The sequence below is a fragment of the Protopterus annectens genome, chromosome 5.part0 (assembly GCF_019279795.1).
Source record: "Protopterus annectens isolate FY-2018-M chromosome 5.part0, PAN1.0, whole genome shotgun sequence".
NCBI lineage: Eukaryota > Metazoa > Chordata > Ceratodontiformes > Protopteridae > Protopterus > Protopterus annectens.
The window spans coordinates 1,387,145,394-1,387,165,495 of NC_056735.1; the positions used below are offsets into that span (position 1 = coordinate 1,387,145,394).

General features: G+C 38.1%; 1 protein-coding gene across 1 annotated transcript in view; it reads left to right on the plus strand.

Moving 5' to 3' along the window:
- The window catches only part of ME3 (malic enzyme 3), a 1,533,849-nt gene that overhangs the window by 460,743 nt on the left and 1,053,004 nt on the right, over nucleotides 1–20,102 (plus strand). The window lies entirely within an intron of this gene.

A 20,102-nucleotide genomic window follows, 5' to 3' on the forward strand; every position in this document is an offset into this window, starting at 1 on the left:
ACATGGGAGGACACAAAAGCAAACCACACACACACAGGGGAGAAAGATACCCCCCCCCACACACACACAGGCACCCCAAGCCAAGAGAACCAAACCCAAACAGCTGTGAGGCATCAGCATCAATGCCTACCTACCACCACTGCACCATCAAATTTCAAGCATTGCAATATTTAAAACCCCACACACACATATTGATCCAGATCAACACACACACACACACACACACACTACTACTCACCAACCCTCCATGAAGTGAGACCAGCTTCTCCCAGTCCCAAGGCCCAAAAATAGGGAAGACTTTAAATATTGGTCTTATAAACTTAGAAAGTTGCTAGAATAACAAGATTTATGTTAGCATGCATTTTCTGAAGGATGTGAAATCTGAAACTCAAATGCATGTCATTATTTAGTGACTAATCCTCAATGGCTTGCCAGAAAACCACAACTTTTAAGCGGAACAGACAAAATATGAGGCAAAAATGTGGACATTTTGCAAAAATATGAACATTTGAGAGGTATGTGTTCCACAGCTATGCCAGTAACTCAGCTACCTTCATGCACTGTAGTTTATATAAATAGCAAACTGTGTTAGGTCAACAAACTAAATGCAAATTCAAAAACACGAATGAAGAAAAAAATGAAGAAATTTGAACTGGTTTCATGTGCTATAATTGAAGGTTCATTCACTATGCACTTTGTAAAAGAGGAACTGATAGTAATTATTTATTTGTTCATGTTCAATTGTTATTTAATTGATTGATTAAGTGGTGGCATTTGTACAAAAAGATCTGATTGTTGAATTTTTTTATTCCAAGAAGGTGAAAGGCCAAGGTACTAGATATTAAATAATTCAACAGCAGTGTGAACTACTTGGCTCCATGGTATGTTTTCGAATTCGCACTGCAGTTTAGCAAGCGCATTACTTCGGAAAGAAGGAATGCTGTTGCAGAGAAAGTAATAACTGAGCCCATATCAGATTACCAGTTAGAAAGGAGAGAAGCAGGAATAGTAAGTATGTAAACACCACACTTCATGTAGTATCAGCTGTTTCTCTCATTTTAGTTCTGTGCGTCATGTGGCACTACGACATAACCTCCTGTCTCCAACGTACACACAGAGGCACAGCAGGGAGAAGTTCTGATCTGCTGATTTATAAAGTAAAAGTCCTAGAACACCCAAGAGCATGAGAAAAAAGTAAAGGCTAGGGAGATGGATGCTGTAAATATTCCTTACCAAGACATTGCAAGAGTTGGGAGTTTGTGTCAGTGACAGAGTATGGAACTGGAGCTAGTACAAACTTATATTTATCTAAATGGAAACAGACCTGTCAATGGCAATTTTGCATATTTTTTTCTGCAGGTACAGCCCCCCACCCAAAAAAAGTCTTACTTGATAGCCAGTTCTGTCCTAAGCGTACAAAGTGTTATCATAGCCTTACTTCAGACACTACTTATTCATGGGGAATCTTACACATATATATATATATGTTAAAATTGTTTTTTTTTTCCCAACAGACCTGACATACATTACTCCACAGATAAATACGTGATAAATCACTTAACCCAATTTCACTCTTTTTACTGAACACCAGAAATGTCTTTTTAATACAGAACTGTTCTTGCGTAACTTGTTGCTGCCTTTTATATGGTAAGGAGACATAAAGTCAGCCCTGTTAATATCAGTAGGACATGTTATGGCACTCAGTATGACTCCAGGTCTCAGTAAGGAAATGCAGTAAGAACTGTGATGCATTTGTTTTCTTTAACTTTCAGTAAGAGCAGTGAAATTGATACATGAATTATTACCTCTTACTCTTTTATTAAAACAGGTTTTAGATCTGTCCAGCAGTGTTTGTCCTGTTTAATGGATGTCTAAAGGGTGAAGCAGGACAAACTTAGATGTAATCTGCTGGAAACTGAACTGAAACCTCATAAGGTCGAAAATGCCTAAAGCTACTTTAAACGATTTTTAAACTGACCGGCAAAAAGAGAGCTCTCATTTAAAATTACAATAGTCTTGTGACAGTCAGGCAAACTACAAGCTCCTAGATTTAAAATAACTTTCTTGAACATGAAAGTGTTGTGAAACAAAACATTTTTTTTTTAAATGGAAGTTTTTTTTCCCAAAGGGAGCTTGTCTGCCCAGCAAAGGAAAGCACAAGTTGACCATCGGTCCTCGAACGCCTTAGAGGAGCATACTCTTTGGAGACAGGAAAGCTGTGATAGGCTGGGGGCCAAACCTGTCTTCTTAGTCATGTCAGCTCGAGCCGATTGATGGTTTGGGGATGTGGAAGGTGCTCTGAAGCTTTGGAAGCTGGATTGCTGTGATATCTTTGGCAGAATATGATCTTATGTAGCTAAGGCTAGTGCAGCAGTGATCAGTGTGATAAACATCAGCAGTAAACACCAAGGTCGTTCTGTTTCTGTCAGCTTTACTACAAGTGCCAGTATTAGCCCATTTGAGTTCTATAATACCATCTGTTTTAGAGTCATAACTGACATAATCTGACATTACACCTCTTTTATTTTATTTATTGATTTGTTTACTGGGTGAATGCACTGGTCTTTGGACCATTTTCAGTCATGACTTGGTACAATAGCAGTAAAGCAGAATATAAATATTTAACAGAAAAGTACAGTATGAACAAATGAAGATGAATAAATGAAGGAATATACTGTAATGGTATTTGGAGACAAACTAGTTCCAAAGATAAATTACATTCAAAAGAAATGGTACATTTCTTTATGCAAGCTTTACTAAGTTTATTTAGAGTCTGAGATTGATTTAGAAACATGAAAATGAGTATGTATTTATTTACAGGAAGAGTAATACGCTGAATTAATGTATGTAGTCTGTATAGATACACAAAATCTGAAGGGTTGAGGCTGTGGAAGTAAGAGAGCAACATGTAGCATCTGTCTGTTAAACATCTACAGAAATCAACGTATTTGAGATATTCTAGGAGCTTTTTTATCTCAAAAGATGGGTAGTACTTATGTATTAAATATGTAAATAAAAATAAAATAAATAAATAAAATAAAAATAAAATATTCACTAGAAGTCCAATGCGCTATCCATTGCGCTACGGATATTGTGTTTCTTTTCTAATTTGTGTAGGGAGGTGGCTCCATTCGGCTGAGGATATGTTTGAAAAGCACTTTTCACCTATTATGGTATAGAATATGCTTGTTTGGAGGGTAAAAGATGTGTCATTTTTCACTGTGAAGCTTATAAGGGGAAAACATGAAAGTGAGTATTTCTGAGTGTTGGGCAGTAACTGCCATTGAGCTATTTGATGGTTAGTGAAGAGAGAAGGATCACAGGATTACAACATCTTGGGATTTACAAGGCAAGTAAGTACGTGGACCATTTGCTCCTTGCCATCATCAAGATGTGCCTCTGACTTCATGGAGGGCAAAACATGTCAGGCCCAGCATTAATTTGCAGGTGTTCATCCAGTTCCAAGGTCCTTCTTGAAAACAGCAAAGAGAATCACTCTCTTTACCATGTAAAGGGAATTTATTTAAAAAATGGGGAAAATGCTGGATAGTGAATCTGTATCTCTTATGTGTTTTATGTAAATGTCAGTGGAGGTTTAAATCCTTAGTGGATCTTTTTTGTCTTCTGGAGGTACAAGAGATCCTGTAGATTGGGGTCATTGATGGCACAGAATGCAAAACATATATCTGCTCTCAGGGGCCTGTATGAAATAGAGTATAGGGATAAAGCCCTAAGACTGTTTTGATGGCTAAACACGTTTGGACCAATAATCTTTTTAGTTAAGAAGCTTTGAGACCTTTCCAGCTGCATACATTTGGCTTGGTACATACCAAAGGAAGCATTTTACTCTGTATTTGGCCTAATCAGGGCAGAGTACAGAGGACTGATGATTTTTTGGGATCTGGATGAGATTCCTTTGGAAATTAGTTGGATCAGATTTAAGGATATTCTCACTAATGTTGCTACATGTGGTCGAAAGAGAATTTGTCGACCCAGGTACCAAGGTCTTTGACTACTGTGTCCATTTGGAGTGCAGTATTGGCTATATTATACATTGTGAACAAGGGGTGTTTACCAAACATGACAATACTGCAATTCTGTATTCAGCTTAAGCCTTGTATCTGTATCCCATTGGTTAGATAAGGATTAGTGCTTGTAATAAGTTTGGACAAGAATAATAAAACCCAGCTTACAGTCACTGTTAGCCATAGATGTAGGTTTATTGTATAAAGTTCACAGCATTGAGTGTTGGGTTACTCTACTGATTGTTTTCTTGCTGTCTGAAGAGACACGTCCTGTATTATATAGAATTCTTTAAGTTCTATCGGTCTGTCAGTGTGCAGTCCATCTATCCACAAAGGGATCTGCTTTAAGGTTTATAGCTTATTTACAATTACCAGCATTAAGTATAGCGTTGAAGGCCTAGGTCGGACCCAAATATTCTGTGTAGATTGATTGGCTACTGTCTACTGTTTCTGTGACCTTCTCAAAGAAATTTACAAAATTAAGTAGACTAAATATACCCCTGATAAAGCCAAACTATTGTTCGTCCAGATGTATATAAATTTGAAGGTTGTAGTTTCATAGCACAGGACCTAGTGGAACCACTTGGCACTCTCTTCAGCCACAATCTGTGTACTGGCTTTGTCCCAGCAGAGTGGAAAACAGCAACAGTAATTCTTTTTCACAAAGGGGGTCCATCAACCAACCCTGGAAACTGTAGACCTGTAAGCCTAACCAGCTTATCTGCAAGGCCATAGAGAGAATCATTATGGACCTTATCAACAAAGGCATAGGTGACCTTCATACTCTTGACCTGACCCAATTTTGCTTAGTTAAGGGTAGGTCATGCTTATTAAACCTAGTGGACTTCTTAGAAAATGTCACCAAAGTCCTGGATGAAGGCAAAACAGTACATATAGCCTATCTTGACTTAGTCAAGGCTTTTGACACAATCCCCGACTCAGGCATCACCAGAAGCTCACCCAGCTGGGAATTAATGGATGTGTCACTAGATGACTAGCCAACTGGCTTACCAACAAAACTCAGAGTCAAAGTTGGGGATTTCACCTCTACCAGCAGACCAGTTACCAGTGGCGCACTACAAGGATCTGTGCTGGGCCCCCTACTGTTTGGAATGTATTTCTCAGAAGTCCAGGCAAAAATAGATGGCCTGTGGCTTACCATGTTCGCCAATAAATGCAAACTGGGTGCAATCACTGAGTCCCCAACGATGTTGACATACTACAAAAAGGGCTTGCACAGACAAATGATTGGTGCCAAAGCTAAGGACTTAAACTAAATGCAAAAAAATGCATTATTATCCCTTTCGGCAAAGGGGAAGTCCCCACAAATTACAATATTAACAGCACGCTCTTAGCTCAAAACCTGTGGAGAAAGATTTGGGAATACAGGTTGATAGCAACCTTTACCTTTGATCGCCATATCTCCACTCTATATCGCACATCTCATAATTAAAGGCATTGCATTCAGAGCTAAGGATGTTATAACTCCCCTGTACTCATCCCTCATCAGACCACTAATAGAGTACAGTGCTCCCTTCTGTATATACCTGACTAGACACCTGCAGCAGATGTAGTGACTTCAGAGGTTTCTCACCAAGAAAATTTAGAGCCTTCAACTGATGACCTAAATGGACTGATTGAAGGCCCTATCACTGAAATCTGTATCTCATAGGTTGCTGAGAGGCGACTTGTGCCTGGCTTAAAGAAAAGTCTAGGACAGTGCCCTGATGAAATTCTGCACATCCACAAGTCAAATGGGTCAAGATCTACTTGCTCTAGGGATCGTAACCTAGCCTGTGACAGTAATAGGATATGCTGGAGAGACAGATATGTCTCCCAGAGATTGCCACACCTCTGGAACAAACTCCCAATTCATGTAAAACAGGGCTCCTCAATGACCCTATTTAAGCGTAACTTGGACAACTGGATAGGAGACCATAAGTTTATTCAGGGGTGTTACCTATGTTCCTCTTGGATAAGGGTGGTCGTTCCTGATCATTGACTTGCACTGCAGATATAGACCATACAACTTGGTCAATAAGGGAACAAGGGTGTAACATGGCTAGGCTTATACAGGTCCAAGGGCCAATAGCCTAGTAACTTTCTCTGAACCTATGAAGTAAAAGTAAGTACATTCCCTGGCTTTGCAAATTAGGCTAGTTAGGGTGATGTGTCTTTCATTCTGTGGTGTAATGATAGGACTCTATTTATGAAGGGGCTTTACAACAGCTGTTTTCCATACCTCAGGAACATACCTGTGGCTAGGCAAAGGTTAAACAAGTATAGGAGGGAGTTCTTCAAGGGCATGTTTGGCTCTGTTTTTTAGACAATCTGTTAAATTTTATGGGCCCATGAAAGTGGTGTTTTTAGCTTTTGAGAGGACAGTTGAGACCTACACCATGAGGATATGAGGAGGTAGAGTGAACTCAGTGATTTGCAGGATTTCAGAGACTGTTTCAGGTATAAAGTTGGCACTAAATCTGTAGTTGAGAAGGTTGGCTATCTTTGTAGGGTCAGTGTAAGTAATGCCATTTTCGGAATGGTATGGAGCATTACTGGGTGTTATTCCTCAATGTCCTAATATAAATAAAGAAGGATTTGTAGTTGCTTCTAATGCAAATATTAGTTCTTTTTATCTTTGACCTTCCTGAAGGTCATTTTTAGTTCCTTGCTAGAGCTTCGATAGCACTTTTAACATGGGGAGTTTAGGATTTGTTAAAAGATTTTATATAATCTTTTTTTTTTCTTGTTAAAGAGTTTGTTTATGCTAGTGGACTGCCACTGTGGTTTTTATTTACTTTTACCATTGTGTTTGGTTGCAGTGGTGACCATTAGAGCTGTATATTTACATAGGTTGGAATAGAGCTCAGCCTTATAAGTGATAGTCGAAGCTACATGGGGGCTAGTGAGACTCCTCATGGAGTTTAGTCCATCAGTGATAGATTTTGCAGCCTTAAAGAAATGGATTACTAATTTGTGGTTTGACTTGATAGTGAAGGAGATGCTATAGGCATTGTATACTTGGGTGATATGTTAGTAAAGAATAAATCCAAATTGTTCAGACTCATAGTGGGTTGATTATGTTCTAGGGAATTGTTCTTTACTAGGTCCAGAAATCTTTGTGCATACCCATCATCTGAGGAGTATGCACACTAGTTAATCAAAATATAATTTAAATCGCTGAAAGTTAAGGTATTATTTGTTAAGGGTAATTCAACAAGAACATTTGAAAATCTCTTGTTTTGTTCTTTGAACATGAAAGTTATCCTATAGCAGGATATAAATTGATAATTTGTCAATAAAACTAAGCTGAATTTCAGTAAATCCAGTTTGTGTATTTCAGAGAATTTGTCTGGAGTCAGTGCGATTTCTGATAAGTGTAGAAACACCCCAGCAATTCCCCTTAGGCCTGAAAGCATGCCAAGCACTAATCCCAAGTATTGAAGAAGTGCTGCCAAGTCTCAGATAGAGCACATATATGGATATGTTTATCTGCAGACGAACCTCAAAATCAAGCAATTCAGTATTAAAACATTTGACACTGAGGACAGCAACCTTGATATTTGAAGGAATAAAATTTGCTATAACAATACAGGCTTTTTTAAAATATTTTTAAAAGGGTAAGCCCACTGAGCATAAGCATTCCTCTTCAGAGGGACCCAGAATCACAGACTGGTTAAGTAACTTGCTCAGAGTCACACAGCAGCATATTGTGGGTAGAAAGAAACAAACTTTGTATGCTGAGTTTAGGAACCAGCTTGTTAGCAACTTAAAATCATTAATCCTGTGCATCGACTGCCAGATTTGGGAATTTCATTTTATTTTCAGGTGTCTAGCAACCAGATTTGGCCTAAAAAAAGTCACAATTGTGGTAGCAAGGGTTTGGCCAAAGTGGAAGCCATAAGACAAGAGATGCAGGCCATTCTTTACAAATTGATGTGTCTTCCATCTTGCCCTATGTTTACATATACCAGACCTCCCCTTGAGTGCCACCAACTACTTAGCTCATTCTTTGCATTTAGCCATCTGTCTGGGTGAAGATAGGATTCCATTCAGGACCAAAGTCATGCCTGCACTTGCATAGTGAGATCCAGCACATCTCTCTCTGCATGATTGTCAGGGTTGAGTGCCTGAAGTCACACACACACACACACACACACACACACACACACACACACACACACACACACACACACACACACACACACACACACACACACACACACACTCACGTATGTGGAGTGCCACTTGGTCATATTCATATTTGCCTGGTGTAAAGGATTGAAGAGTCCTTATGACATCCCTGATCTAGGTGGCAAAGAGATAAGATTGTCACCCTATTCTTGTCCTGCCTTTTAAGCATGAAGTCTGTTCCCCTAGCAATAGATTGAGTTCTCTGTAATAGAGGTAGTGTGAGTAGTATGCAGACTAGTAACTCACTGATTTGTGGAAAGGGTATGCTGAAAGTACCAGCACTTTTCTGAAGCTTCTTAATTTTCCAAATTTTTTTAGGAGGCTTAGGTACTGATTTCTTGACATCCTCAGCATATGTTGGAGTGGATGGGTTGCCTAGAAGTTTGGGTGATGCTTTATGATGCTCACAAGGCATCTTAAGTGAGTGGGTTGATTCAGAGTTGTGGAGGCACTTAGATGTTTCACAGATCAGTTTCTATTTGTCAGTTAATAGTTCATTGTCTGGGAGCATTAGGCAATTCCTGTACTGCTGCAGAATTCCCATTGCTACAAGGGTGGCCAGAAAAGGGACTTGAGTTGATCTGTCTTACATGTTGGACAGGAAGGTTGATTTGTCACAATTGGTGTGTGTCTCATAAGCAGTAAAGTGCCTGGAGTAAAAATTCCCTCAGTGGCATCACCTTAGGGATGAGGTGTCAAGACCTATAAATGTTAATACCTTCCCTGCTGTATTTCTCACAAGGGTAAGATTGCCTGACATGAGAACTATAAGTATTATTAGTGTCTCTGGAGTTAAAGGGAATGTTTGGGGTGTGGGGTCAATCCAATCCTTTAAGAATGATGGAAATCTAGAAATTGCCAGGGTCAAAAACCCAAAAAGTGAATAAGACGTGGCCTGAGTTCACTTCAGGTGACTTGAATTTATAGAGCACACTGTTCCCTGCCTCTATGGTGCAGCGGTTAGCATTGTCGCCTCACAGCAAGAGGTTCTCCACAATGATTCTTGACTGGAACGCCTTCTGTGTGGAGTCTGCATGTCCTCCCTGCAGTCGAATGAACTTTAAAGAGATGCAGGTAGGTGCATGAGTGTGTGTGTGCCTTTTGTCAAGGTTGGGCACCGGGCTGGCAATTCGACACTGTAAAAATCGACTGCCAGTCAATAGCGGACCGGTGATCTGCTGTGATGACCCCTAACTGTGAAAAGCCGAAAGAAATTTACTGTTCCCTGCCACTGCACAATGCATAGCTGTGTATAGCCCTGCAAAATGATGCATAGAGAAACACAGGTTTCAACAGTTTAAAGAACAAAGAGCTCTGACCTATGAGTCGGTGACAGTGGTATGCCCTTAGAGAATGGACTTTCACAATGGACACAGGCAAGTTTCGCCTTTCACAGTTAACTTAGTCAGGAGTACTAAAATTACAGCAGCAGCATCTCTTATAGCTCTAATTACAGTCATTTATAAAATTCACTTCCCTGGTGACACGTGCAGTGTTTGGGAGCCATTTAGCGTTATTAGAAAAGAACAATGAGAGTCTGTTCTTGTGAAGAGGTGCATGAATCTTTAAATGGCATTAACTGTCATTTGTGGTGTGTTGCAGTCATTACATTTGGGTTATCTGCTTGCAGGTAGCCCTCAGTCGGCCTGATTAACAAAGTCTTGGGTCCTGCATCGGTTGCTGTCCCTTTTTCTATGACGTCAGGTTGTCAGGGGTATAAAATATGCAGCCGACGCCATTACATCAGTTTTTTCTTGCCCCAGATGTCAGGTGCCCCCCTAATGGGAAGCAATTACATATAAAAGTACAAAGATATACCTCCAACAAAAAAGCAAATACACCAAAAAGGCCTTTAAGCATAAAAGGCGCAAAAAGTGTTGCATCAACATAAGAAGTATGACTTGCTAATGTATTGCACAGAGTGCCGTGAGTATGCTCCAAAATCTGAAAAAAGATAAACCTGTAAAGTGTTTCTGTAGCATGAGATCCCACTGTAACAGGGCCATCAGAGGTGTGTAGCAATTGTTACACATCCCCTAAGCAGTGTTATAGTTGAGTCTCATGCAAGAGACTTTCCTTCACCCGCAGTGGCCCTGAATATGTTGCTTTATATTTTCATCCTGTCAGTTTGTAAGTAACTTATTTAAGTAAATTACAGCAACATTTAAAAACTGTCCCTGAATTTCCTCCAATTATATTTACATGCTGTGTGTGCTAAGTGGTTTACTGGTTTTCAAAGCCAGCTAAACACTTCACATTTTTTTGTAAATGGTAGTACATGGAGTTGGTAAAGCTCCATGCTCTGCAAAGAATTATGTGTTCTCGCCATGAAAACCAAGATTTACCTCTTGAGATTTACTCTAGAGGTGAATTTCTTGGCATTCGTGTCTTGAACACATAAATATAATATGAGTATGATTGGAGATCTGATCATCTAAGTCCAGCATTACTGAATGACTGTAATCCTTAGTGGTTTCCCATTAAAAAACCAAAAACTTTGAGGGACTATGCAAAAATATGATGCAAAATCAAAGACATTCTGCAAAATTCTGGACAGTTGAGAGGTATGAGCCTGGATATGTCATCTATTGTTAAAGGAATGACAAATTACGATACAACTTCTGTTCTACTTCAGCTTATGTTTGCCACCTACTGTTAAATAAATGACAAACTACAGCATAGTTATATGCCACTGTATCCTGCTACGTCATCTGTTGTTTAACTGTCATGCAGACCTATATAACACCTTTTTGTATACTTCCAGTTCACAACCATATCTCCTTATGGTGTTAAGGAACTTTTTTGGGTCTAGCTTCTTTAACTAACTGACATACAAACTAGTAATAGGCAATATCATAGGTTCATCGGTGTTCACTAGACTAACGACCACAAGGGCTTTTTAAGCCTAACCATGCATCCCAAATCTCTGACAAGTTCTGATACCCTTGACAAGTGTAAACAGGGGCTTGGGAGATGAAACATTTACATGCAAGGACCTGGGAGATGAACCATTCATGGGCTGCCTGTGTCCATTAGAGACCTAGGTGCCAAACCAGGGATGAATTTCCTGTTTCCCCATCCATTTGTCCAAGTTACACTTGAATTGGGTTAGGGAAGAACTCTGCTTCACATGGATGGGGAACCTATTCCAGAGACTGGGCAGTCTATCCAGCAGGTCCTATTTATATCATAGGCAATGTTTAAGTCTTTAGAATGGGTAAGGTGCTTCTTGTTTTGCGGATATGCAGGAGGTCCATCAAAGTGCAGTCTGACAATGCCTTGTATGCCAGGCATAGATCTCCCCTCAAAAGCCTGTAGGAAGGCAGAATACAAGGATAGGGCCTTGAGGCAGTCGGCATAGGACATGATACTTATGCCCTGCAGAAAGAGCATGGAGTTATTAACAACATGACACTAAGATTATTAGTCTAGTAGGATATCCTGCAGTAGAGAAATGAATCTTTGTTTGCCACGTATTTTTCATATTTTCGTATTTATGTCCATATTTTCATAACTGAGAGACCTATATTTTATTGAGATGCATGGTGTGAAACACCAAAGTGGGATTCAGGACAGTTCACTGAAAATGCTGGTTTATATCACACTATATTCAAAATATTGCTAGTCTTTTGTTTGTGATTATAAAAATAAGCAATATTTCCATATGGACTTAATACTTCAAAAGCCAAGTGACTTACAAACTGTTGTGTGGCATTATGTGAAACCTTGCATGTTGTGGAAGAAAACTGTCTTTGACTTTTGCACCGTAAGTTATACATCTTGAAGATATCCAGTATTCTTGCTATTGCTAATTATACAATTGAAAATATGTTTTCATATTTCTGTAAATATCTCGGTATACTGGCACTTGTATAGGAATTTCTTGTTGTCGTGTTACTGCTTATGTCTGGTTAAAAAAGTGTTCTAACACTGTATGTCTAGCTTGTATAATTTTCAATGTATGAAATTTTCTGAAAGTTTATAAAAAATATAATTTGGGGTTTATGAGCATTATAAATATATTACAGTATTAAAATACTATGAATTCACTATTATTACTGTAAAACAAATATTTCTTAACTATAAATATTTCTTACCTGTAACGTTGCTGTTTGTACAGTTTTAATAGCCTTTATTGTTCACAAAGTCTTTACATTTGTTTATCTTATGCTTTTTAAGTTTATTTTTCAGAGAATGTTTTTTAATGCAAAATATGTGTAAGCTGCTAGAGTAGTATGACATTCTACACCCAATAGGTGTTAATGAGTTAACAATACATCATTATGAATGCATAGGAAGCTGATTTCCAGGCATCATGCAGGGAAAGTCAGATAGCTGTAAGTAACAGATGTATGGTGTATTCTGTTTTTTTTTTTTTTTTTTACAGGATTTCTTTTCATTAGATTGCATGTCTGCATAGGTTCATAGGTTGGTACTAGGCTATCGGCCCTAAGACCTATGCAAGCCTAACCATAAAAATTCCCTGGAAATTTTTTCCCACAATATTTACTTCTCTGGGCCCCTGTCTAGCAGGGCGACTGACATGATCCCCGGGGTGAATTTCCTATCTCCCATCCAATCATCAAGGTTCCTTTTGAAGACGGCCAATGAGGTGCTCTGCTTGACATGCATGGGCAGTCTATTCCAGAGTATGGGGAGTCTCTGGGTCAGGAACCTATCCCTCCAGCATGTTTTGTTCATTGTGATGATAAGGTTTAGATACCTGGAGCGTGTGGCTCTGAGGGATTGGGATTTCTTTAAGTGGAGCATGTCCAACAGCTCAGGGTTTGACATGGCCTTGTATGTTAAGCAGAGATCGCCTCTGAGTAGACGATATGCCACAGAGTATAGCTGGAGTTTTTTTAGATGGTCAGCATATGGCATCTGCTTTAGGCCTGTAATACTTTTAGTGAGGTATTTCTGTGGCCTTTCCAGTTGTTGCAGATGTCTTGTGAGGTAGATACCAAATGGAGCATTATACTCTATAATGGGTCTAATGAGGGATGAATACAGTAGGACAATGACCTCCTTTTTTCTGGATGAAAAGCGCTTAGTGATGAGGTGTGCTACATAGAAGGATTTCCTGGCGATGTGGTTATCAAAAGTGAGACCACTGTCCACTTGTGTCCCTAAGTCTCGAATCACACTTTTGATGTTTAGTGTCCTGCCACCTATGTGGTAGTTTATAGGTACATGTTTTTTTCCAAAGGGGATAACTATACATTTCTTGGCATTAAGCTTGAGCCCAAGGCTCTGGCACCAGGCATCTGTTTCTGTAAGGCCCTTTTGTAGAATATCTTCATCATTTGGGGATTCAATAATGGCTCCCAGTTTGCAGTCATCTGCAAACTTTATAACCAGAGTCACTTAGTGTTGGCCTGTACTTCAGAGAAGTAGATGCCAAACAAGAGTGGTCCCAGGACTGAACCCTGAGGTACTCCACTTGTCACTTGTCTGGAGCTGGATTTGGAGTCTGCTACTTTTACAGTCTGGGTTCTGTCAGTAAGCCAGTTGGCAACCCATCGAGTGACATAGGGATTTATGCCCAGCTTAGTAAGTTAATCTATGATTCCAGAGTGTTGGATGGTGTCGAAGGCCTTGGCGAGGTCCAGATAGGCTGTGTGGACCGCCCTACCCTCACCCACAGGTCTGGAGACTGATTCGAAGAAGTCAGTCAGGTTCAGGAGACAAGATCGACCTGTTACAAACCCAAACTGGGTGGGGTCCAGTGTTTGAAGGTTGCCAATGTCTTTGTTTATAAGTTCCATGATAATGCGTTCCATGCCCTTGCAGATCAGGCTTGTCAGACTGATGGGACAGTAGTTCCCGGGATCCAAGGCGGATCCTCCCTTGTGGAGCGGGATAACTGTAGCTGTGCACCACTCAGTGGGCACGAAGCCTGAGATGAGGCTATGATTAAACATGACACTTAGGTGGGGTAACAGTTCATTTTGTAGTTCATGTAGTACACAGCCTGGGATGTCATCTGGTCCCATGGATGCTGTATTCTTAGCTTTGGAGAGTGCTGTTTCTACCTGTGTGGCTGTGATTATCGGAATTTGGCAATCTTTTGGTATTGAGATGGGCCCTTTAGGTGGTGAGGGGGGGGTGAAGTTGGTACTAAATCGATCTGCCAGGATATTGGCAATATCCTTGGGATCAGTATATTTAATGCCATTCTGTTGTAGCTCAGAGCAGATCTGAGCACTGCCATTTAGATTCTTGACATAACTGTAGAATGCCTTGTGGTTGTCTTTGGAATCTTTGGCAGTTTTATTTTTTTCCTCACTGTTGTCTAATGTACATATTTAAAATGAGCACACCTGAGCCATTGACAGTTTTGCAGGAAGCTCCTCATTACAAAAAAAAAAAATAGAAAAAAAGATTTGCATTCATCCTGTCTTCTAGGCATTATGAAAATGCTGCCGATTTTACTTGAAACATAAGAACTAGTTTTGAGTGTATTAGGTAGGTTGGCATATAACCCAACAAAACTTTTCAGCAATTGACTGTTATGATGCTTGCATTAGGGAATGAGAATTATAAAAGGGAAATGATATTTGTTTTCACAGTCAAGTTTTTCATCAACATCAAAGAGACTAAAATATGTGATCTGGTTGCCACAGGCAAAGGGTAGGACTGCCAGATTTAAAGATAATGTAGATTACAGACTCCAGAGATCAGTACAACTGCAGAATAGGTTTAATGGAAAAGGAAGTGATATTGTTACAGTGTGAGCTCATATGTGGTGTTGGATTAATTTCCTTTGGAAAATTAATTTCTACATACCAAAGGTAGCTCCATGGGATTATTTTCCTCTTTAAATGCATGTGTTTGAAATGTATCAGGCAAACATTCAGTGAGTATTTAGGCTAAAAGCAAGAAACCACTGATTGCCTAGCATTGATTTCCTCTGCAGAAGACAATCACAGACTGCCTTTCATAAAAAGGACAAGATTATTTGACAGTTGTTGTACTATAAATAAGGATAGCTCATGCAGGCAAACCTACACACACACACACACACACACACACACATATATATATATATATATATATATATATATATATATATATATATATATATATATATATGGGTCTACTATACATGATCGAAATTTCAGAAAGCCGAAACCCATATGCCCGAGACCATATGTTCGACTTTTGAAATTTCAAAAATGTAAAAAAGGAAAACTTACCTGCAAGACTACAGTGTGGAAGATGGGAATCTTCCCATTCCGAACTATACAGAGATGCCCGTTCTGCATGATCGAAATTTCAAAAGTTGATCATATGGTCTTGTCCGTATGGGTTTCGGCTTTCTGAAATTTCGATCATGTATAGGCGACCCATATATGTGTGTGTGTGTGTGTGTGTGTGTGTGTGTGTGTGTGTGTGTATATAATATATATATATATATATATATATATATATATATATATATATATATATATATAAAATCTATATTAAATATATATATATATATATATATATATTATATACATATATATATATGTATGTATATATATATATATATATATATATATATATATATATATATATATATATATATATATATATATATATATATATATATATATATATATACCCGACCTGTTGCTGTGGCTCAGTCTGGTTAAATGGAAAAGAAAGAAAAGAGAAAGCGCACGTTTCTAATATGTTTAATTTCACAATGCTTGTGGGTATACAGTATTTTTTGTTGTTCCATTGTCTGTGCAGGTATAGACATTGGTTTGCCGACTCCAGAACACGCAACATATAATTGTCCGTGTGAGAAGCAATCCGTGTGTAGATCTAAACCGCACAATTCTAATGATTGGCCCTGAGCTTTGTTGATGGTGATTGCAAACTCCAATCGAATTGGGAATTGCAATCTCTTAAATTGAAATGGCATATCCGTTGGAATCATAGGAATGCGAGGAATGAGGATATCTTCACCTTTGAAAGGTCCTGTCAAGATTGTTGCTTCTATGACGTTGCTCATTAATTTTTTTACTGCAAGCCACGTGCCGTTGCAAAGCTTTGGCTGGTTGATATTTCGCAACATGATAATTGGCACGCCGATTTTCAATTGCAGTACGTGCGGTGGCATCCCTGGCAGATCGAGTGAATTCAAAAATTCTGTTGGATAATTAACCGCTTCATCTGCTTCCACAACAGTGTCGACAGACTTGTATGTGACTGCCTCGCTTTGAATGTTAGACTGAATAATATTGTTAAGTTCGTAGACATCTTTGTTCTTGGCCACAAGAATAGCTTGTTCAGTCAGCCAGTCATGATGGTTATAATTGGTTTGAATATTGGGAAATACTTTTTCAACCAATTCTTCTTTTGATGTCACTAAATTGCAGAAGTTATGAGGCAATGAAATTCGTCCTGAGGTCAGATCAATCGGCACCTTTCCGTTCCCAATTTCTAGCAATTGATGTGAGAATATCTCAGCTGATCGGTTTTGCACCTGGACACGCATATTTGTAGTTAATTTTAAAGTCTTTATGTGTCACCACAAAGTAGAGTATTTCAGCCAAACATTTATTTCGTCCGCTGGTGTTGATTGAGGAGAACGAAGCAGATCTGAAGCTGCAGAACGTGATTGCCGTGCTCGCAACCGTGCATCCTCAAGTCTGGCTGCACTTCGGTCTGCTGCTTCCTTAGCACGTATTTGAGCCATTCTTTGTCTGTTTCGCTCGTTCACTGATGCCCGTTCTTTCTTAGTTTGATTTGCAATTACTCGTCGCACTGCTTCTGCTCCACGAGTACGACGACCTAAGTTTGATCTTCTGCGAGGTATTATTTGGATGAACTAAAGCAGATCGATTGCACTGAAAAAGAAACAAGAAAGTTGTAACAAAAACATATAAAATTGAATATTTGTATACAAATATATAGAATCCATAGTAGGTATATAAAAACACGTGCGTATTCGAATGCAACGTGTGATATCTATATAATAGTAGGTATATAAAAACACGAGCGTATTCGAATGCAACATTGTGTGAAAATTTCAAAGCAATCGGTGAAAAACTTTCGGAGATTTAAGATTTTGAACAAATGAACATTTACATTTTTATTTATATAGATATATAAAATATGATTATATTTATATATATATATATATATATATATATATATATATATATATATATATATATATATATATATATCTATCTATATATATATATATATTTTATATATATATTTTATATATATATATATATATTTATATATATATTATATATATATATATATATATATATATATATATATATATATATATATATTTATATATATATATATATATATATATATATATATTATATATATATATATATATATATATATATATATATTTTATATATATATATATATATATATATATATATATATTTTATATATATATATATATATATATATATATATATATTTATATATATATATATATATATATATATATATATATATATATATATATATATATATATATATATATATATATTTTATATATATATACACACACACACACACACACACACACACACACACACACACACACACACACACACAAAATTAAATCAAAGTACCCAAACGAAAGTTCAATAAAAAATGTTGACATAGTACTGTACATACACCAAGGAATAACCTAGGCATAAGCAAGTTGTTCTTCTTTCGGCTTTTCCCAGTTAGGGGTCGCCACAGCGGAACTCCGGTCCACTAATGATTGGCAGTAGATTTTTTATGGGTGCCGAGGTGCCAGCTCGACCCTCAACCTTCAACGAAGGCACGTCCATTCTGTGCATGTCTTTCGAACACCACTCGACTGTGGGGAGGACATGCAGACTCTACACAGAATGTGCTCCAGCTGAGAATCGAACAGGAGAACATCTTGCTGTGAGGCAACAACGCTACACCACCGCGGCTTAAGTGAAAAATAAAAAATAAAAGCTTAAAAGCATTGTTTATTGCAGAAGGGCAAGCCCTTCCCAGCGCCGTCCCCTTCTAATTTTATATTCTTACTTATCTTACAATAATGGGAAAGGGCATTGTTCCCCAACTATGGTAATATACCAGTCTCACACACCTATCAACCATTTGTTTAGATGATCAAATTATGCCAGCTAAACAGTTGTTGACTTTAACAGTTGACTTAGTGTATGTGTGTGTGTGTGTGTGTGTGTCTGTGTGTGTGTGTGTCTGCGTGCGTGCGTGCATGTGTGTGCCTCTGCGTGCATGAGTGTGCGTGCGTGTGTGTTTGTATATATAATATATATGCTTATAGATAGACATGCTTATAGATAGATAGGTATATGTGTATATAAAATATATGAGTATGTGTCAAGTTGTTGAACTACCAAATGTTCAATCACAAAAGCATCTAAAAAAATTGAAACTCACCCGATTGGGGAGGGGGGACAAAACTGGGACACTTTTTTGTTGGGGGAGCGCCCCTGCCCCCATTCCCCACACCCCTTCAACTTATGTACAAACTCTAAAATTAAACTAGTTGAGGAAAAGGCAAATCCATATATGTATATAATGCACACACACAAATAGATATGCATAACTATATGTATGTATATATATATATATATATATATATATATATATATATATATATATATTAATATATATATATATGTACAGACACACACACAGACACACACACACACACACATATATAAATATATATATATATATATATATATATATATATATATATATATATATATATATAAATATATATATATATATATATATATATATATATATATATATATATATATATACAGCCCTGGAATTCCATTAATAGAATGCTGATTAGTTGACTTTAACATATAGTAATCTTGTAACGTGCATAGGTGAAAGTATTATTTCTGTTGCAGAACGTGCCATGGCTAGTTCAGTATTAACATTCTCTTGATCGCTTACAGTTATTTTTAATTGTTATCATCACCATGTTTTTTTTCTTGTAAACATTTTAGTCCGAAATTGCTTTCTTTACAGGGGTGGGGATACATTTTAAGTAAGCTTATTCTTCTGCCAGGTAGTAGGAGGTAATGTTTAGGTGCGAGTTCCCCATTATACAGAAGTGACATGGATTTTCTTTACGTTCTTTTTCTCTTCTTCCCTAGATCAATATCATAATGTGCAGTGCATGTATATAGGGGATGGAACATGCGTGCTTCCGTGTGTGCCTGCTTTGTCTGCAGTCATTGTGAGGGTATGTGCCCTTTGTACTGTTTGGGTGCTCATCCATTGGCTTCCAGTAACAGTAATTCCTTAACAGTGTACCCTTGTTCCCCTTCTCAAAACGACTGAGCCTACATCAGGTGCTCAGTTCTGCTTTCTCAGAAATAGCTGTGCTAGCATCTGTATCTGGTCGTGAATTCTTCTTGCTACCTTTCTGATAGTTTTGCCAATGTAAAAACTGTAGCACGAATCACAGGTAGCTGAATTACTAACTCCATGGAAATTGCAATCAAATCTGTCCCTAGTGGTAATAACAGATTTTAAATAAACACTCAAATAATCATAAATGGACTGCGGTGGTGGTGCTGCGGTAGCATTGTCGCCTCACAGTAAGATGTTGTCCTGTTCGAGTCTCAACTAGAGTGTCTTCTATATGGAGACATGCGTGAATGGGCATACCTTCGTTGAAGGTTGTGCGTCAGGGCCGGCAACTCAGCATGTAAAAATCTACTGCCAATCATTAGCGGACCGGAGTTCCGCTGTGGCGACCCCTAACCGGGAAAAGCCGAAAGACGCAACAACAACTCAAATAATCATAAATGTACCTGCATTTAAATGTGGGAAGTGCAATTACTGCAGGTACATTGATTTATTGAGCACATCACAGCAGTCAAG